The following is a 22,714-nucleotide window of genomic DNA, read 5'->3' as shown; positions in this document are numbered from 1 at the left end:
AGCCTCCCCACGGGACAGAGTTAGACACCAGGGTCGTTTTTTAACGTGGAGAAAAGGAACAAAAATAAAAATTGTCTCAGTCGTGAAGGATTTCTCCTCCACTGACAGAGAACAAGAAATTGAAGTGGAGCATCTGAAGAACAGATACTACACTTTGATCTTGTCCCGAAGGCCAAGTACACAATTTTGTTGATAGTGTCATTAACTTGGTATAATTCTCCGATTCTTGTTGATTTAAAAATAATAGACACATTTAGGTGTTTACAAAGATTCATTTTCTTGCAGCATACACCATTTGTGGTATATAATGGTGTGTTTAGTTTCCCTCTTAACGAGCCCACGATCAGCGAACTTGAATTCACGGCCTATAATTTAAATCACTACTGAAACAATTTGTTTGCCGATCAAACCAAAGAGATAAACGTCAGGGTCTATAGAGTGGGAAAAAGCCGTCGATTAAGGATCGCTTTTAAATACTAGATTGACCGGAACGATTTGCAGAAAAGCAAAAATCAAACGTAATAGTTTTTTTTTCACACGTGGTTCTTTTTACATTATCTCCCCTCTCAGGGGAGTTCTGAAGTCCAACAATCAAACAGGACAGCTGTTGCAAACAAAGGTCATAGCAGCAATTCAATCCATATTGATTAGATTCTTTGGCTAACTTCTCATCTTGAGTGACATTTTCACAACATGTTAGTCGATGTAACCTCCGACCTTCTTCAGAGTAGTTAAAATTTAGTCCCACAGGAACCATTAATTCTAATATATTCAATTAAAAACGCTTTTTATGTGTCATCATGTAGTGAAGTAGAAAAAAAAGAAATAAAAAAAATATATATATATAAGACACAGCTGTTCCTTCCAAAAGGTTGAGCTCTTCAACGTCCAAAAAGAATTCACCGTCACTTCTTCCAACCGCCGTTTCACTCTCTGCGCTCTTCACCCTGCTTAAAAAAAAAAAAGTACCGTTTATATGCTGCCCATTTCTCCACTTATGCAAATTGACTATCAACCAGAGCCATCTAGTTTTCCATTTCTCCAAACAGCCACTTTGCAAAGGGGGACAACTCAAACCACACATCAATTTCAGCAGATATCCTTGGATCTGTCCATACATGATCTGTGCCCCCCCTACTAAATCTCAAAAAAAAAAAAAAAAATAAATAAAACACCCGTCTAGCTACAACAACTGTCAACAATTTCCCTCACTATCTGTGTCTAAATCTAAACAAAATTTTCATGAAAAAAAAACTTCTTTTCTAGAACTGCGCGTCTGTGGAACTCAGTTCCGCTGGCCTGCTTTCCAGCTGACTACAACATGATTGCCTTCAAGTCAAATGTAAACAAGTTTTTGTTGAGCTGTCTCTTTAGACCATCTAATTCTAGCCAATTTCCTCCACTAACGGTTACCAGACTACTGTCTTGGTGACCACCATACATTCATTAATCCTTATTCTCAAGTAGCTTTCAGGCCTTGATAAACGGTAAAAAAAAAAAAAAAAAAAAAAAAATCACATATATTACACTTTTGAATTTTTTTAGATGAGGATTGATAATTTGTATGATTCGGATTTTTTGGACTATCGTTCTCATCTTGAGTGTTATTTTCACAACATTTCGGTTAATGTAACTGTCAACCTTCTTCAGGTATATCTTGTTAAAAACTGGGGCAGCATGTCATCGTTCCGTCGGTCATGATTGGATAGTGGTCCTTAGTAATCTGCAATTGTAGATTTCAGTAGCCCACGCCGAGGATTGAACTATCGATCTTTCGGAGAAGGTCACTTTGTAATTGAATTTTTTCCGGGTACTCTAACCACTGAGCCATGGGTCCTTGCGCAACAGAACGATTACTGTGAAGTAAATAAGTGCAGATTTAAGAGTTTGGCGGAACAATTCCCAAGTTCGACAAGATATACCAGAAGAGGGTCGGAGGTTACATTCGTTACATAGTTAGTGTTAGGGCTAAATGATTATTATTGGGATTGTTATGGATATTTAAAAAAAAAAATATATATATATGACACGTTTTAAGTCTCCAAGCATAGTTTTGGGACAATTGAAGTCAAAAATCACTGATCAGTCACACAATGATCTACAAAGCTATTCTTGTGATATGTGAGGCAAAACTAAATTGTCTTTCAGAAAATCATAGGTTTATATGGTTAATACACCTGTTTTCAACCGGAAAAAAACGATATAACTGAAAAAAAGGCCTAAAATGGAGATATTTTAGTGACAATTTTTGTTACCTCACCACAAAGAAGAGCCAAAAATCACTTTTAGACATGAAACTAAGGGAAGTAAATAATCATTTTCGTTCAACAATAGTATAAAATTGCATTTGTGCAAAAAAAAAAAAAAAAAAAAAAACGCTGCTCATAGAACTCTCTTCGAATTTTACCCATTCTTCTCAATTACAGGCTGTGACAATTTTTTCCCGATTTTGGTAAAAAAATGCGTCTTTTTGGCAAAGATCCCTCTAAAATGATGACAAACGAAGCAAACACTGTCCCTATGGTAATTTGTCAGTAACCTTGATCAGTTAGCTTTCATTTAAGCTTTAGAACAGCAGCAACCGGCTAATGGTTCCCAAAATATTGCATGTTTTGTTTGACTGGGTGAAAAGTGAAGCCGAAAATAATTTTTTCTGTAAAAAAAACAAAAAACCTGCCTTCAATTTTCGAAAAATCAAAAATCCCTTCTATACAACTTGTCACTAATATCAATCTGAACAACTTGTATATCAGGAATTTTTGATTTTGGCCAAATTGAAGACGTACATTTTTTTTACAGTAATATTTTTTTTCTCCAAATTTGTCCCCCACCAGTATTTTTCACAGTTGATACCAAATTATGTGCTAACAAAGTGGTCATATCACATCTGATAGGTTTCCACAACTATTCCCTCCAACAGGGTTGAAAACTAAGTGACTCACCCTTCATTTTTGCTTTGAGGGTTTCCCTTGTGAATGATTTATATGTCATGGTAGGCAGTATAGGTTGGATGTATAGAAGTAACATTTCACAGCTCCATCGTATTGTTTGAAGTCAAGGAACACCCTCATGAATTATTCAAGTGTTATGGGTGAACTGAAAAGAAGGTTTTCACGTGGAGCAGGTGTGAAAAATCCTCCCCTTAACATGAAGGAAGTTGTGTGAGATCTTCACTTGTATGTGTGTTGTATAAGTAGTGAGGAGAAACAGTTCTGACCTAAAAACGTAGTCCTTTTAACTGTATGTAAATATGTAAATAGTCATGATGGCTATGTCATTCTGATTAATACTTTTTCTTTTTTCAGAATAATTCACATAGCGACCCTCTCTAGTAACAACTATGGTTTTTGAAAAATAGAGGGCGAAAGAAGGGATCTACAACAACAGGATACTCCAATTTGACGAAGGAGGAGAAAGTGAAATACCACGAAGATGCAGTACATAAACATTGTGAGAAGGCAGCAACAGCAAATCCACCATCTCCACCTCCAACAAAACTTCCATCAAACGCATCAACACCCTTAAATGAGGAAAAACCAACGACTTCAACATCTGGAAAACATGGCAGACCACCTTTCGAAGCAGCAGCGATGACACCAAGAATGCGATCACGCCGGAAGACTGAGCAACAACGAAAGCGAAGTGCTTTCCGACCCCCTGGAAGACCTCATCAGTTTGCCCTGTATTTAAGAATTCAGGTGATAAGTCATCTCCCTCTCAGTACAGACCAATAAGTCTTCTCTGTGTTATGAGTAAGTTGCTGGAATCAATATTAAATAGAGAAATAGTCAACCACCTCAGCAGGAATAACCTTCTTAGTGACACACAATATGGTTTCCGCTCTGCAAGATCTACCGCAGATGTGCTGACGGTTATATCCCACAGGATTAGTGAATCTCTTGACAAAGGCTTCCTTTCTAGGGCAATTGCTCTTGACATATCAAAGGCCTTCGACAAGGTATGGCATAAGGGTCTACTTCACAAGATTTCCAGCTACGGTATAACTGGAAATGTTTTCTCAATCATTAAATCATTGCTCTCCGATAGGCTTATAAGAGTAGTGGTAGATGGAAAAAAATCGGAGGCCTGCAATATAAATGCTGGAGTCCCTCAGGGGTCAATCCTGGGCCCAACTCTCTTCCTGATCTACATCAATGACTTCCCTAAACACATACTTAAATCATTCGTTGACATCTATGCTGATGACACGACCATCTACGGCAACACATCAAAGGCTGTAAATGACGAAGTTCTCTCTGATTCTCTCTCCTCTGATCTCGAGCGTGTGGTTCAGTGAGGGAAGATGTGGCTAGTTACCTTTAATGCATCCAAAACCAAACTCCTATCCTTACATCATCAACGCTCTGATCCCCAGCTGGCATCAATTGTGATGGATGGCTCTCATCTGGGTGAGGCTCCGTGTTTTGACAAGCTTCTGGGTTTGACCTTTACTCCTGATCTGAAATGGAACACGTACATAAAGTCTGTTGCTAAGGTCGCTGGAAAGATGGTGGGATCCTTCTACCGCTCCAGAAGATATCTCACTACTGATGCAATTCTCTATCTATATAAAAGCCAAGTATGGCAAAGGATGGAATACTGTTGCCATATCTGGGCAGGAGCTGCCAAAAACAGCCTATCATGCCTTGACAGAGTACAAAATAGACTTCGTGGTTTAGTGGGGGATGCCCTTTTCTCTACCCTGCAACCTCTCTCCCACAGAAGAGACGTTGCGAGCCTATCCTTGTTTTATCGTTATTTTCGCCAATCTTTCATGAAAAAACCCGTCTAGCTGAATCCACTGTGAAAAATATCCCCCACTCTATATCTGTGCCTAAATCAAAATGCGGATTCCATGAACAAAGCTTCTTTCTTAGAACTGCACGCCTGTGGAACTCTGTTCCGTCTGCCTGCTTCCCTCCGGACTACAACTTGGATGTCTTCAAGTCTAATGTTAACAAATTCCTAATGAACCGCCCCCTTAAGTAAACACTTCATCAAATCTCCACACTAACGTACTGTACTTGCAATAACCCCTATCCCTGAGTGGCTTCCGGGCCTTGATAAGTGGTGATCACTGTGTAAAAAAAAAACAAAAAAAAACGAAAGAGTGTCAACAGTTCGTCGCTTGCTGCAATTAGCAACTTGGCAGAAGAGGAAGGGGGCAAATACTGAACAGGAGGAGAGAGACTCTGATAGTTCTGCAAGTGAGGAAGAGTTGAATTCTAGTCCTCCTGCATCCGATGTTGATGACGAGCAGAATACAGAAGCACCACCGCAACCATCTGACGAAGCCCTACGTAAAAAGTATTATAGACATCGGACTGTGCTGCAGGGTCTTCTGCCAACCAACAGTATGGACAGTCTAAAGATGATGATCTATTTGGTCAACCTGTCCACCCTTCATGGCCCCTTGCAAATTGAACTGCAGAAGATTCAAATCAAGAGCGGAGACCTTAGTATCCGACAAGTCCGTTATTGTGTTGATAAACTTCTCAACAGACTTCCCAACATGAATGAGACTGAATCAAAACCTTTGCTGAGATATTGGTTTGGACTGTTGCTCGACAATGTTCTGGTAGAGCAGCTTCTTAATGATTATTCTGTTGTCATTCCACCAGAGTACATACCTCAGAGCATAACAATCTCAACCAAAGCTGCCTCCATCGCTAAGGAAATGGTCACAAGTCGACGAAATGTGTCTCAGGAGATTAAGAACATTGGCACCATGTACGTTGTCAGGGTGGCCAAGGAGTGTGGGCTCACCAGAGACAACCATAAGGATATCGACCATCTGGCCTCGGCAACATCATGTACCTGGCACTTTGCACGGAAAGTTTTGTATGCTATTGCTGAAAACGACGAAAAATCATTGTATCAGCGCCAGATGAAGAACAATTCTGGTTAAGAAAGATGGCCTAACACTTATGATTGATAGGTTTTGAGTAATTTTCTTAAATAGTTTCGCAATCTGCAGGATACGGTCCTTGGGACAAAAAAACGGGAAGTGCGATTCCGGCCGTCATGAAAGAATTGCTTGAAAACATGGTTTCCCATCAAAATTTTGTATTCGTTTTTGTTTTATTGGATTCCTCGTGAAATTTTGGTTTAGAAAAATGGTATAACACTTATACATTATCTGTTTTGAAAATTGACCTAAAATGGCAATTGTGTCCCAAAACTATGCTTGGAGTCTTGAAACGTGTCATATATATATATATATATATATATATATATATTGATAATATATATATATTATCAATGTTAAAAAGGTGTTTTTTCGGATACAATTAAAATTGTTCACAATGAGCCAAGATCACAGTGTAGTATCTGTTCTGATGCTACACTTTACCTTTTCTGTTCTCAGTTAGTGATAGAGAAATCCTTTATGACAGACAATTTTTATTTTTGTTCCTATCACAGTGCCCCTTTTTGGGGAGCTAGATTTTCCCTACATTCAAAACAGGCCTTGTGTCTAATTCTTCCCTCTTAGGGAGGCAAGTAAATAGGAACATACACAAAATATGTGACGAAGATGAATCATCCGACTTGTGTCTTTGGTCACGTGGAGTTAATGACGTAACGAGATAGTTTGAGAGACACGTAAAAATGAGCCAAAAGTTGGCAGGCAGAGAGGAAAGTCGACAGTCATTATTCAGAAGAGACCACTGACCATAATGGCTCCAAGAAGGGGAGTCTGTCGGAAAATATTAATAAAAATCTAGGACCAGCCTTGCAGCTTTTTAATGGGAAACATCCGAAATGAAGTTACTAAAAAGACAAACCGAGATTTATCGGGAAGAATCTTCTTTGCAGTTTCTTGTCAAACAAGACCAAAGTTGGATCAGATATGTTTTCTCATTGGTCAATGCTAAACCTCACCCTCAAAAGAACCGTTATCCATCCCTTTTTTTGTAACATGTTCTGTTCAAACTCTCATCACCAGATGGTCAAATGGTCAAATACACAACATACATATATTTATATATATATATATATATATATATATATATATATATTATTTTTAAAACAGTAACCTACGTGCATGCATGTTTCAAGGTAACTACCTCTCATCAGCGTTGTTTGACTGTGTCTAGAAATCGAACTCTGGACCATAGGTATAACAGTCTGGCGCATTTAACTGTTAAAAAATATATATGTCCAAATAAATTATGGGCGCTTTTCTAAGTAAAAATGAGCTTCGAGGTGAAGCTACAATTTAACCGTATTTATCGTTTAAAAAATAAAAATAAAAAAATCAACAAGAAATCCCTCTCCCTCTCTCATATATATATATATATATATATATATATATATATATACACACACACACATACTCTAGAAGATAATGTATACTCATAAATATATACAACCCCCACTATATTACATTTTAACTAAAATGTGAAAATGACACTCAAGATGAGAACAGTAGTCCAAAGAATCAAAATAGTGCAAATTATCAATCATGTAAACAGACTCCCAATGCTCCGATGTGACCCTTTCACTTAACTTTATATAAAAAAAAGTTAATTACGAGACGCTCTAAATAAGTTTCCAGACGTTTTTCGTACGGGCACTTATCGATAGTACACAGATGAAACTCTAATCCACGTTTGGTGTACCATTCCAACAACTTATGAAATGCCCCTCCCCGCACCGGAAGTCCTCTTGTGTTAGCATGCCAATGACCCTCATCACAGCCTCTTTAATCTCAATTGCCTTATAACGCCCTCTAAGGTTTTCCTTGAGCTTAAGGAATAACCAAAGGTTACAGAAAGCAAGGTCTGAATTAAAGAGAGGGTGAGGAATCGTCTTGCTGCTCATCTTGGTCAAATAGTTTGATCTTCACTGAACACCCGTGAGACACGTGCTCTTCTCGTCACGTCCCGAACCCTCTAAGTCTCGAACACGTACTCTTCTCGTCACGTCCCGAACCCTCTAAGTCTCGAACACGTACTCTTCTCCTCACGTCCCGAACCCTCTATGTTTCGAACACGTGCTCTTCTCCTCACGTCCCGAACCCTCTATGTTTCGAACACGTGCTCTTCTCCTCACGTCCCGAACCCTCTAAGTTTCGAACACGTGCTCTTCTCGTCATCTCGAACCCTCTAAGTTTCGAACACGTGCTCTTCTCGTCATGTCTTGAACCCTCTAAGTTTCGAACACGTGCTCTTCTCGTCATGTCTCAAACCCTCCATGTCTCGAACACATGCTCTTTGTCATGTCTTGAACCCCCTACGTCTTGAACATGTGCGTCTCATCACATCTGGAAAACTCCCTACTTCTCTGAACATATGTGTACTTTTATCTCTGTTGTGACATCACTGTGCAGCCGGCTTGCTCATTTACATATCTTTATGCAGATGCTGCTGCTATCACTCTTTGTGGCTCTGTTACACATTTGGTAATGGAAATTTCAACCATGTCTGGCTGCTTTGCTTATTTCTTTGGCCATATTTTAGTTTTTTTGTTAATTGTGATTTTAATGATAAAAATAAAATTGCTTTACATTTCGCATATACATACGTAAACAAACTAATGTAAATGTTAATAATAGGTTAATAATAAATTAATAATAGGTACGTGCAAAATGAATGTCGATGGTCAAAATGTATAAACATTTTGAACCCCTTCCCTTTGCTTAAAAATTCACCAAAAATCAGGAAATTAACCAATTTTAATGAAATTTTTAGTGTTTATCAAATAATGATCACGGAATATATTGAACCTTTTATTCTTATTTTAATCTTAGTGAAAATGTATTATTTTGTTTAAAAAAAAAAAATACTTTTACTAAAGTTATGGTTTTCAGGAGTAAAAAAAAGATTGAATTTATTTTTGCTTTTTTGATGAAAATAAAGCATCATAAAATATAAGAATTAGAAAAAAATATTTAATTTCTACAGGAACATTGCGATAAAAGCCCCTAAAAGTCTATATTAATGAAGTCGATATAACTCAAAGAAAAATGAATTTTTCGAACTACCGATATTATCACTGAATTAAGTATTGTTTTTCATACAAAAAAATTATAATAGAAAAAAAATTTTTTTTTTAATTACAGGTTTCGCATGATTTTTATATGTAAGATTTTAATATTTTCCTTGCTTGAATGAATGTGAAAGTTTCAGAATAACATAATTTTTATATAACCTTGAACAATAGTTAAAAAATTTAATTTAAAAACAGGAACATAGAAAAATAATTGAATTAAAAAAAAATGGCAAAAATTATACAAACGTTCGGGATAGAAATATACAGATGCAAGTCTGGGGAAAAAAAAGAAAACTAACACCCCTCCCCCCACCTTCCTCCTTTTTAATTACATGACGTCATTTTCAGTCTTTCAACTGGCTAAAATTTTGGGCTTCCGTATATTCCATGTTTTTTTTTTTTTTTTTTTTTTTTTTTACAAAGCTTTCATTTGTTGCACTTTTGCAGACGGCAGAATCACTCAGGTTTTGGGGCTAATTAAGCTTTTTTTTTTGTACAAAGGTAATTTTTGTTTTTTTATTGAATTCAATATCTTAAGACTTTACTAATTATCTTGGAAATAAAACCAGAAAACTAATATTTATCTTTTAAAGGATATTTACAAAAAACACATTTTAGCTGAATTGGCTAGCTCGCCGTGAAAACATTTTTCATAACTTTTTTTTTTTTTCCACGTATACAAATATTTATTTCGTTTTGGAAATAAAGTTTAATCCTTGATCTTTCAAATACAATAAAAAAGCAGTCGGGCACCTACAAAAAAATTATGATAAAACGGCTTTCAAAACTAGGTCCTCCTATTTTAATTCGTCCATTTCTGCCCATACCTAGTTAATAAAATGCTACCTTTTCGCATGATTTATTAATTCGATCGTTATGTAGATTTTTTTTTTTTTTTTTTGGAGAAAAAAATAAGAACAATTGGGGACAAACTTGAAGAATCTTGTCCTCTCTTCATTTTTATTTTATTTATTTATTTATTTATTTTTTTGTCTTTTTTCAATATTTCTGAGAATTATAGTCTACCAGCTTATCAAGAAAAGAAAAATCAATGTTTAAATATTTGTAGGGGGTGCCCAATTTCTAATGCAACATTCTAGATATACTGCTTTAGAACCACTTTGTTTTAAGGTTAAATTTGGCGAATTTAGCTATTTTAAGTAGTTTAGCTATTTTTTTCAATAATCTTAAAAAAAAAAAAAAAAAGAAAAAAAAAGGCTAAATTCACAAAATTTGACCTAAAAACATCGAGTTAATCTATAATCGATCATCTAAAATTTGAATGATCGATTTATTAGAACGTTGAATTAGAAACCGAGCACCTCCTACAAATATTGATTTATTTTATTTAAAAATAAATAAATAAAAAATGAATAAATAAAAATGCACCGAGTATGAAATTTGCTTTATTTTTTTCTTAAACGAAATTGACTGTTTGATAAAATTGTTTGGTGTACTGCTGAATTATTTTTTCTAAAGAATAAAATTGAATAAAGTTTATTTTTACAATAATGTTTAGGCATTTACCTAGCGAATAAGCATAAAAAATATATGTGAAAAAAAAAAAAAACACGTTTATTATTCTTTAAAAAGTCAGTTTCGTTTAAGAAAAAAAAAAGCCAACTTCATACCCGGTGCATAATTTTGATTTTTTTTTTTTAATAATAAACGTGTTTTTTCATATATATATTTTTATGCTTATTCGCTAGGTAAATGTCTAAACATTCTTGTAAAAAAATAAAAATAAATAAAAAAAAAAAACTTTATTCAATTTTATTCTTTACGCCACAGATTAAAAAAACAAAAAACATTGACTTCAACTCCGTTGTTGGATTTTCAAAATAATAAACGCGGTTTTTCATATAAAATTTTATGTTTATTCGCTAGATAAAAATGTAAAAATAAGTTTGTTTTTTTCTGTAGAAAGTTGTTTTATGATGGAATGAAATTTGGCGCGTGGCGTACTTTTTGGCGACTGGCGTACTAAAAAAGAATTACCCGAAAAAATAATAAGGAAGGTGGTGAAATGGCGCAAAATAATCCCAAAGTCCAGGGGTTCATACCATGCAACAGTAAATTTGCGACGGGTTATCAGATTCGTTGTCAGAGACCTAAAATACGACTAAAAACAAATGAGAGTGATTGGGGTTCTGTTGTAGCGTAAGGTAACATTTACCTTTTCTTTTTTTTTTTTATATTCAAAATATGGAAATATTGGCTATATAAAATAGCCAAGAAGCCTATTTTGGCTGATAGCGTACGAAAAAAATAATAATAGCCGAAATCACCTGGTACATCAAAATTGCGAAATATGAAATGTCGGGCATATGAAACGAAACACGCGTTCCCCGGCTATTGAAAAAGAATCGCTCATTTAACTGGAATTTGAATACAAATAAATAAAATAATCGACTGCTGTTTGGGGGTGGGGGACGTTGAAAAAAAGATTACGTACGAAGTGGTGAAAAAAAAAAAAGCGAATACGACCTGCCCCAGCGTAGTATAAACCTCTCCATGTTAAGAACGGCTTTCGTAATGAACACACCTCCCCAACCTCGAAAGCTGTGTGTTTTGGTGGAGGTTGGGGGTGTTTATTCCTAAACCGTTCTTAACATGAGATTGGAGATACTACATTGGGGCAGGTCGTAAAAAAAATACAACAAAAAACGTGAAAAGAAATTAATTTTACGGCAGGAGGAAAAGCTCGCTCAGGTCCGCCAAACAGAGTCCACTTCCGGTGTCTTAACTTTGCTCACTGAATTTTTAGACATAGCCAACTACTTAGTTATTATGCACGTAATGTTAAGAACTTGAAATGTGTACATATCCTAAAATAATCGCTTACTTCGTTTTATGAAACTCTGATTATTTAACAAAAACAAGCTAAAACCACATTTACCCCCTGCCTGCACATAATTTTTTATTGTTCAGGCCACTATAATGCGGTTTTACCAAAATCAGTGTTTTGTTTTAGATATAAAAGGTAATGGCGGACCGAAATGAGAATCCCCCCCCCTATAATTTTGACCGGTAACCTGCGTCCTGCGGTTGGTATTTTTTTACGACCTAACCCAGCGTAGTATAAACATCCCCACCTCCCCATGTTAAGAACGGCTTTTGGAATAAACACCCCCGCCAACCTCGAAAAGTATACTACGTACTAAAACATACTACAGCGTAACCCGGATATAAGACTTCTGTCCGTATCCGGGTTACATTGTACATTAATTTGGGGCCAGAGAAAAATCTGTTATATAAGTTTTTCTTATAATCGGGTTTCTTCTATCCGGATTATACTGTATAAAAATTATAGGGAGGAGGTGATTCTTGTTTAAGGCGGACGTTGTTGAGAGTGCTCCCCCCCTCTAAATTCCATAATTTTCACTTTTTTAAATTTTTATTTTATTTAATTTTTTTTTTTTTTTTTTTTACTTTTTTCCTGTTTAATATCATCGGTTACGGACTGAAATTTTAGATTATAACAAAAAAAAAAAAAAATGAAAACAAAAAAAAATTCATAACCTTTTACTTGGAAGTTCAGTTTTCAATTATAACGTTGTACTAAATTGAACACACAATTTGTGACCACGATGAAAAAAAAATGGCAAATATCTGATAGGAAGGTAGGGGTTAGAACGGAGGGGTTAAAAAAAAAAGAAGAAAGAATTCCCTCCTCTTTATCTGTACCTAAACGTATATTCCATAAACAAAGCTTCTTTCTTAGAACTAACTGCACGCCTATGCAATTGTCTTCCGTTTTCCTGCTTTCCGGCTGACTACAATATGGTTGTCTTCAAGTCTAACCTAAACAAGTTCTTGATTAGCTGTTCCATATGAGTTAACAAATTTACCGAATTTCCATTACTAATGATTACTTTATTGTCCAATTTCTACTGTACACTCTTTAACCCTTATCCTTGAGTGGCCTCGATAATGTGGTGATGCCTGTGTTAAAAAAAAAAAAAAAAGATTTCTTTACTCCCCCCTTCGTCCCTCCTCCCTCTCTCATGTATGTAGCCATCTCATCTATGTATGTATGTATCTATCTATCTATCCATCCATCGTGGTCACAAACTTCGTGTTCAATTTAGTACGTCATAATTGAGAACTGACCCCCCACGTGAAAAGTTATGAACAATTTTTTTTTCTTTTAATCTGAAACTTAAGTCTATAATCGATGATATAAAAACAGGGAAAAAAATGTTAAACTAAAAAAAAAAAAAAAAGAAAGAAAAAAAGAAAAAAAGTGAAATTTGTGAAATTTAGAGGGAGGGGGGGGCACTCTCGTTAACGTTCGCCTCGTTCAGGTTCCCCAAGGTAATTATTTTTCTTCTGGATCATATTTCACAATTAAAAAAAAAAATCTATTACTAATTTTGACATGACATGCAAGTACGTAATGTTTTCACCTGAAATGCGTGGTTTATAAAAATCAACGATAAGAGTTCTGCGTTTAATGGTACTTATGCACTTATTGTACCGCGCTGAAATAATGTTATTAGGTTTTCGTTAAGAGTCGCACTTCCTTGTTTACAAGCCATTCTGCAGAAGTGACGTCAGACAAATTTTAAGGTACAGATGATCAACACTGTATATAATGTAGCCCCCCCTTTTTTTTTTTTATAAATCAAATATCAAAATAGAAGTTGGTCAATGTGACCTGGTTATCGCACTGAAAGGTACTTATGCACGTTTGTTTCCGTGCTGAAATAACATTTAGAAAGCCATTTTTAACATGGGGAGGAAAGAGTGTTTTGCAATTATTGTGTCCTTTCACCAAACAATTAAAAAAAATATGTAAAACTTAAATTGGGTTTGTATTACTGCACACATAGATTGGAAAAAGTTGTCAAAACAACAAATATATAACAAATAAATGTTATCAAAGGCAGGATAAGTTACTTTTCTACCTAACTAGATATATTTTTTGTGTTTTTATTCAGTGTAACATGTCTATTCAGCTCGAAAAAAATGCAGTGTTTACCGATGTATTGGAAAATTCAAAATGGCGGCCGACTCTCTCTCGGTAAGTTTGGGAAAAGGTATTATAAATAATAAACTAGACAAAATACTGTTAGAAATTCGCTCAATATATGTTACCGTGACATAAGTTGACATATATTCGGTTGTTTTTTTTAATAGTATTTTGTCTAGTTTATTATTTATAACATCTTTTCCCAAACTTACCGTGTTAAAGAGACAGTCGGGCGCCATTTTGAATTTTCCAATACATCGGTAAACACTGCATGTTTTTCGAGCTGAATAAACATGTTACATTGAATAAAAACACAAAAAATATATCCAGTTAGGTAGAAAAGTAACTTATCTTGCCTTTGATAACATTTATTTGTTATATATTTGTTTTTTGACAACTTTTTTGAATCTATGTGTACAGTAATACAAACCCCTTAAATTTAACTTGAAAACAGCGTTTTTTTTTGTTTTTTTGTTTTTTTTTTAAATAGTACGGTAACAAAAGTACATAAGCATCTTTATCCGCAAAGGGTGTTTATTCCGAAAACCGTTCTTAACATGGGGAGGTTGAGGGTAACTCCTTAAAAAGCACATCTTCGCAGGTAAGTCTTCAATGGGACAACCAAGCCACATTGTCCAAGAAGTTTTATAAAAATGTTTATGCATTTTTTTAAAATTAAATATCACGTGTTGGTATTTTTTTTTTTTTTTTTTTTTTTTTACAACGAACAAAAATAAAAATTATAAAGATACTTCTGAAGTTGTTTTTTTTTTTTTTTAATAATATGTTTATGCATTTTCGTTGTTGTTGTTTTTTTTTTAAATCAAACAAAAAAAAAAGGTTAATTTTTACGATGTGCCCACTGCCCCACGCCCCAGAGCGTATTATAAAAACCCCAACCTCCCCATGTTAAGAACGGTTTTCAAAATAAACACCCACCAACATCAAAAGCCGTTCTTAACATGGGGAGGTTGGGTGATGTTTATTCCGAAAGCCGATCTTAACATGGGGTGGTTAGAAGGTGTTTATACTCCGCTGGCTGAGGAAGGTCGTGAAAAAAAAAATATACCCCCAAAATACAACTTTTATAAAAAAAATATTTATGAACCGTTTTTTGTTTGATTAAAAAAAAACAAACAAACAAACCAGTTCATAATATATATTAAAAAAAAAAAAAAAAAAGTCCAGAAATACTTTTATAACTTCTATTTTTATGTTTGATGTGTGTGTGTATGTGGGGGGGGCATTACCAACACCTGATGTTTGAATAAAATAAAAAAAAAAAAAAGCGCATAAACATTTTTATTAAAAGGTTAAAATGCTATAAAAGTTTAAAATAAAGACTATTTGAACAAAAAAAAACAAAAAACTATTTTTACATTCGTTTAAAAAAAATTAAAAAAAGCTACATTATATAGTGTTGGTCATCCTCACTAATTGTCTGACGTCACTTCCGCCGAATAGCTTTGTAGAAGAGAGAAGTGAGACTCTTAACGAAAGTTCGTTATTATTTAGAAAACCATTCTTACCATGGGAAGGAAGTACGTTTTGTTTTTGCAACTATTCTGTAATTTCACAGAACAATTTAATAATAATACCGTAAAACTTACATTTATTTTGAAAATAGAATTTTAAAAAGTAACACAGTACAATAAGTACACAAGTACCTGTTTAATTAAAAAAAAACAAAAAAAAAACAACTAAATATGTGAAGAATAAAACAAGGAAAAAAATCTCACCTGGTGGAGGTTGAGCTAAATAGAAGGAAGACAGTTATCATGGCTGCCTTTAAAATGAAAAAAAAAAAAAAAAAAAAAAGCTAATCACAGGTAGTAAGCCCGACATACAGGTAGAATGTAGGTTGCTTTGTTTATGCATCTGCCTAGATTTCTCAGGTGTAAACGAAACGATATATTATTATTACAGTGTTCCCGTTCGTTATCAGTCGGTCTTTCAGTTGTCCCACCTTCAATTTCGTTATTGTTGGCCATTTTTTTGCTTCCTTCTCGTCCAAGTAAAAAGGACACGAAGATCGGCTCTGTATTATCGCACCTGTAGACGGCCATGTGCGTGAAGAGGAACGAATGAAACAGGTCTCGCTTGCTACTAGCCGAGTTGACGAACATAATAATTGCCAGAGTCATTTTTTATTTACTAGCGAAGGGAGGGGTGTCCAGCCTTGCCGGGTGGTAAAATACGCTTAAATATAATTGGAATTCAAGCAGATTTCGTATTTATTATTACAGAGCCAATTCTCTATTAAATATTATATTGCATCTAATATATAGTAATAACTAGCTTGGATGCTCGGCGTTGCCCGGGTGATTGGAAGTGCGTGTTGAGCAAACAAAAAATGTGGTAGTAGGCAGTCAGGTTCGAACCCGTACTGCGAAGGAGGAAAAGAACATGAAAAAAAAAAAATAAATAAATAAATAAAAAATAACGTGACGTCTTTACTGTTGCGCCCATTGTCAAACCGGAAGTGACGAATGTTTAAATTAAGGCTAGTAAATCAAAAAGAGGGGATGACTTTCGAAAATATCGGCAAAAAAAAGTAAAGTTGAGGGTGAAGGAATTAATGTTTTTAGCCAATTTTCGATATTTGTTGTCTGAAGGGTCGAGCTTCAAAACGATATTGATCTCGTGAAAATCCGTCGCCTCTGTCAAAAGTTTTAGGCAGGCATACAAACATACATGATGATGATTGCAACGTCTTGTCAGACGAGTGCCACTCCCTCAGACATTTAAAATCCATGAGCCCAAATGCCTGAGGGAGTATCTATACAAAGATGATGTTACAGAGTCTTAGCTTTGTACGAAAGCTAAGTCTCTCTCTCTGTTCAAAATGTTGAGATCCAGCAACAAGCAAGAGCAAGATAGCCAGCAACAAATTAAACTGCAGACCAGCTTAATGCGGGTACTGGTCTCCCGCTTTATGGTTTTTTAAATCAGAGATTTGCTTCTCCTAGAAAGGTTGCCTTCACCACGGCTTACGGGAGCCCTCTCCACCCCAATACACATATACACACACACAAATATACACGGTGCTAGTTGGCCGTTGACCCATAAAAAGAGTTCATACATTTAAACAGACAGGTGAAATTTATATAACAGATAAACTGATGGAATGATGAATTGTCGGTATAGACCGCTCGATACCGTCCAAGAAATTTCAGTAATGTGCCGCTGCCATTGTGAACAGAAAGCGCTATTTCGATTGCTTTCAACGAAATAGATGTGCTGAGTATTAAGCCAATTTTAGGACTGCTAGCAACCAATGTAAAAAATGCAAGACATTTCTTTGCTTAGTACACCAAGTTTAATGTAGCTGAGCAGCAGCTTGGTTCTCACCAATTTTGTCGAAAAACAAGCAGGGTCCTGAACAGAGGTGTGTAATTTCATCAGCAGCTAACAAAGCAAAAGTCTTTGCCAAGAACTTTGTTGTAAATTCTACCTTTTTCGGCCATGGCTACCTACCCACCATGTTTCCTCCTGTGACAGAAAATACACAATGCAACAAACATCTGTGCCTGATGTTGCCAAGCTTATCAAAGACCTTCCTTCTAGTAAAACAACTGGATCTGACTGTATTCTAGTCATAGCATTCAAAAAGCTTCAACCAAAACTCACACACTTACAAAGCTGTTTAAATGTTTCTATTTACTTGCCTCTCCACGAGGGCAAAGTTAGACGCAAGGTCGGTTTTTAATGCAGGGAATATCCAGCTCTCCAGAAAGGGGCACTTTGAATAGGAACATATACTACATTGTTTACATGCTGCCTTAAGGAGAAATGCTTCCTAACTGTATGGAAAACTTCATCAGTATGCCCTGTATCTAAAATTTCTGGAGATCTCTCAGTGTAGACCAACCAGTCATCATGAGTAAGTTGCTGGAATCTGACAAACAGAGACGTCGTCAACCACCTCATCAGAAATAACCTACTTAGTGTCGTGCAATATAGTTTCCATTCTGCTAACTCTACAGCTGATGTGCTAACTACAATATCACACAGGATTAGTAAATCTCTGGCAGGTGCTTCATTTCTAGAGCAATAGCTCTTGACATATCCAAGGCTTTTGATAGAGTATAGCATAAAGGTCTACTTCACAAAATCGCTAGCTATGAAATAGCTGAAAACGTCCTTTCAGTTATTAACTCCTTTCTCTCTGATAGGTTCATAAGAGTAGTCGTCAGTGGGCAGAAATCAGAAGCTCATAGTATCCACTCGGGCTTCAATTCCGGGCTCAATTCTCTAAAATGGAGTACTGTTGCCACATTTGGGTAAGAGCTGCTCCGCGCATATTATGCTGCTCAAAAATCCTTATCAAAAATGATAAAGCTTAAACCCGACTTCGAGAACTCCCACAGAAGAGACGTTGCAAGTCTATCTCTGCTCTATCATTATTTTCATGGCAAGTGCTTGTCTGAGCTCCAATTTATGGTCTCCCTTGCCAAACTTTCACAAACAACACTCGACTAGCTAACACCACTATCAACAATTTCCCCACTCTCTATCAGTGCCTAAATCTAAACGCAGATTCCATGAACAAAGCTTCTTTCCTAAAACTTCCTGCCTGCGGAACACTGTTCTAACCTAATTCCCAGCTGATTATGATATTGTAGCTTTCAAGTCCAATGTAAACAAATTCTTATTGAACCATCCCATTAAATAATCACAATTCTACCCAATGTACACCATTAACGACCACTACACTGCCACCTTACATTCATTAATCCTTATTTTCGAGTAGCTTTTGGGCCTTGATAAGTGGTAACTCTCTTCTAAAAAAAAAAAAAAAAATATATATATACACACACTTCAAACTTAACACATATAAACACACCTCAAACTTAACACATACATGTATATACAAACACCTCAAATGCGAACATAAAAACATGAATACATACCTTAAACGTAACACAGACACATACACAAAATGCATAACACTCACATTTCACTTGCATATGCATACAGATCTCAACCTATTTGTAACACACACACGCACATACATAACGGACAACTCCTATACACACACACACATAACCCATACTTGGCATACACATTCCTCCTTTGTACACCATAGCAAACAGACATAGCCAATACATCCCACACACATACCAACTTAAATACATGCTTCAGGGACTCGCTCTCATGCAAAATAATTAACACACATACACACAGATCAACTGTCATACACAAGAGTCATGCACGTAACACACACACGTAGCGACCACTTAACTCTTCTCCTTCAACCTTTCAAAGATTTGAATCCAGTTGTGATCTTGAGTTTTTTTTATCAAAAATAAAAAAACTCCATGAAAAATTTTTTTTTTTACACTTTCAGAGAAAAGAAGTGGCCACTTCAAGCCAAGCTGCCTATGTACGGAGCCCTTTCTCCACCTCTCCTTGTGAAGTCGATCCCAGAATGTTCACAAAAAATAAATAAATAAATAAATAGAAAATCCACTAAAATTTATAATAAGCATTGTTGATATTGGAATATAAACTTAAAGATCAAAAACAAGTGCATATTTTCTATATATAGAGTAATAGTGTTTGTGTGTGTGTATAACTCTCCTACAGCCCAGCCCACCAGTCGATCATAACCAAACCTAGCATGATGATGGCTCCCGACCTAGGAATGGTGCACACCATCTATATGTATAAAGTAGTAGCGTTCATGCATGTGTGTGTACAACTCTTCTACAACCCACACTACTGGACCAATCATAACCAAACCTGGCATGATGAAGCCCCCCACCACCACCACACACACACCTAGGGACTGTGCACACCATTTTCCAAGGTAAAGATCAAGGCCAAAGCCTATGTACATATACTCTCTTACAGCTCACACGACTGGAGCGATTATGATCAAACCGGACATGATGATGGTGTCTGACCTCGGGATAGGGCACACGATTTTTCAAGATCAAAATCAAAGGTTACGGTCAACATCCACTTACTACAAGCGTCTGCGAAGCGGGTACCCGAGCGTACAGCAAAGTCCCGTGCAAAGCGTGGGTATCTTTGCTAATTTTTTAATGAATAAATATATTTATTAAAAAACAAACCTTAAAACGTTGCTTCAACAACATTTGTAGCCATCCTAAACATTACCACCTACAGCATGGCATGTAAAAAAATAATCTTGGATTACCCTGACGAAGGTTTGATTATGAATCAGAAATTTGAATTTTGAATAAATATATTAAATAAAAGCTGCACTTGTTTTTGGTCTTTTAAACTGTTAATTTTTTAATTTGTATTCCAAATAAATAAACAACAAATAAACTTAATGTTAACTATTAGGTCGGTGAAAAAGATTTTACTGATTTAAAATTTCTATCTCCAAAATGAAAAACTGTCTTTTGAAAATTTTTAATAACAATAACGACATTTGCTCTCTGCAACTTGATTCCGTCTGTTAATGAATTTTTCTCTTTTGTAAAATTCTTTAGGTTTTCATGTAAAATATGAACCTAACTCCTGTTCAACTGTTGTAATGCTAATCTAAGACCATCTAAATGGTTTTGTAATCCTAAAAAAAAAAAAAAAGTGATAATTTGAAGGAGTTACATCAGAAAAATATTGTTAGGAAATGGATCGAGAAATAGAGGGACGTGTATAAATTATATTGTAGACACATTTAACCGGAAGTGAGGGTCAGCTGATCGGATTTGCGTGTGAGTCATGTGATCAGGTTAGCTGGAATCAGGGTGATTGGGTTTGGACAAAGAAGACAACGGACAGCTAAACAGTCACTGAGGGGGTGGGATGCTGACGTGTGTGGAAATAAGACCTAGAAGTAAACCACGCAGGCCAGAGATTCACTTTCCATCCTTCTGCGATCAACATCTGGAAGGTGAATAAAAAAAACTATAAAATCAATTCATCGTCTTGGAGCGAATGAATCTTTGTCCAAAACAGGTTCCAGTCTCCCCTCCAAGACACAAGATGAATTCCAGATGGACAAGATCAACAACGCATGAAGGTATGTCCAAAACTACATGTACCACACACACAACTGTAAAAGGAAAATTAAATATGAATATACAACAAATAAACCAAACATTTGGATGATCACATACACGGCTACTTTTATGATAACAATACAACAATATGATTGAAACGTCTTTTAATTTCCAATTTCATTTCATATCATACATAAGTCCTTGATACTTTGTTATCTTTTCCCTCTCAACTCTGTTAAGCCCTGTATCATTGGGTACACTGACTTCTATTACGGTTTCTTTTTTGTTTGCTCTGTCCCAAATCACTATATCTGGTTTAACAGCTGCGTTTTCTAGATATGTAGCAGTAGGGAGAACAGAGCAAGATGTGCCAACCAAATTCTCCTAAGATATTTAATCAATAGTGTTGTGTGATGATGAGCATTATCATGATAGATGACTCCCCTACTGTTGATTAAAGAAAGTCGTTTTCGAGCCAATATGGGTTAAGAATATTGCAGACAAATATGAATGGTGTTTTTTCTTGTTTTTTTACAAGGTGGTCACCACTTATCAAGGCCCGGAAGCCACTCGAGGATAAGGGTTATATGCTTAAATAACCTAAAAGAAAAGTTATAAATAAATCATGATGATATGTTTAAATAATAACAATTTGCATAAATAAATTACAATCGTTTAAAATGTTACTAATACAAGCAAGCAAGAATATTTGCACTGACCTGGCACATGTGTTCATCTGCTATCCACTTTCGTGTTATTAGAAGAAAAAAAATATGTTATTAGACTTGTAAATTTGGTAAGAGTGATGACCTACTTTTTAATTATCAAGGAGTTTCTGAGTCAGCATGTACCCCTACCTCATCCCAAACATTTTTATATAAAGTGAATCTTATCAAATTCATTTCGATTTGTTAAATATTTAAATCCCATAACTTCAGTCATATAAGCTGCATTAGAAGAACAGTATTGTTTTGTTTTTTTATTCACCCCAAACAATGCACCTTGCCACGCAGACATGAGGGGGCTACTGTCATTAATAAAGAAAGATTAAATTTGGACATTATTGGGAGATGTGTTCAAAACAGGAGACTTTGATAATATGGTCACGTTGATAGAATGGAAGAGGATGAGTAGGAATAGACCAATTGAAGTAGCGGAGTTCATTTACAGGGGAAGGTCAAGCGAAACTGGAGGAAGTGATGAGGATGGATTTGAGAGAAAGAAAGATAAATAAAGGCCTAGCCATAGACAGGTTCGTTTGGAAGTTAATTTTTGGTCAACAAATGCCAGAATGTACAATAAACGCTAAACCTATTTTTGCATATGATGAGATTCGTGACTGACAGCAGACTTCCAGATTACATCTCAATTAAAGAACTTCATCAGCAAGCTTCTCTTTCCAGCATCTCGCCCCAATTGAAATAAATGGTTCTCGTCTTGACAAGAAGCAACATATCTTGGTAAGGTTCTGGGACTGACCTTCACTCATGACCTAATTACCGATGCTATCCTCTATTTCTGTTCATATGTAGCAGGTAAATTGTTCTTTCACCATCAATGCTCTGATACCCATCTCGCATCAATTGAAATGAATGGTTCTCGCCTTGGGAAGACTCCATGTTTTTTACAAGCTTCTTGGTCAGACATTTAATCCTGATGGGAAATGGAACACGTACATCAAATCCGTGGCCAAGGTTGCTGGAAAAATCGTTGGATCATTCTATCGCTCCAGAAGGTATCTCACTGCTGATGCAATTCTCTACCT

The 22,714-nt window shown here is 35.7% G+C and overlaps 1 protein-coding gene across 2 annotated transcripts in view; it reads right to left on the bottom strand.

The window, feature by feature from the left end:
* The window catches only part of LOC145255824 (alpha-mannosidase 2x-like), a 178,449-nt gene that overhangs the window by 146,918 nt on the left and 8,817 nt on the right, over positions 1–22,714 (bottom strand). The window contains exon 1 of one of the 2 annotated variants that reach the window (XM_080114542.1): positions 15,709–16,063. The exons of the other annotated variant lie outside the window; for it this stretch is intronic. The gene's annotated coding sequence lies outside the window, so the exon portion shown is untranslated. Of the gene's footprint in view, positions 1–15,708; positions 16,064–22,714 lie in introns of those variants that run through there. 2 annotated transcript variants of the gene reach the window in all.

The sequence above is a fragment of the Euprymna scolopes genome, chromosome 31 (assembly GCF_053919585.1).
Source record: "Euprymna scolopes isolate OS-2025 chromosome 31, ASM5391958v1, whole genome shotgun sequence".
In the NCBI taxonomy this organism is placed as follows: Eukaryota; Metazoa; Mollusca; class Cephalopoda; order Sepiida; family Sepiolidae; genus Euprymna; species Euprymna scolopes.
This window is presented reverse-complemented; position numbering and strand designations above follow the sequence as displayed.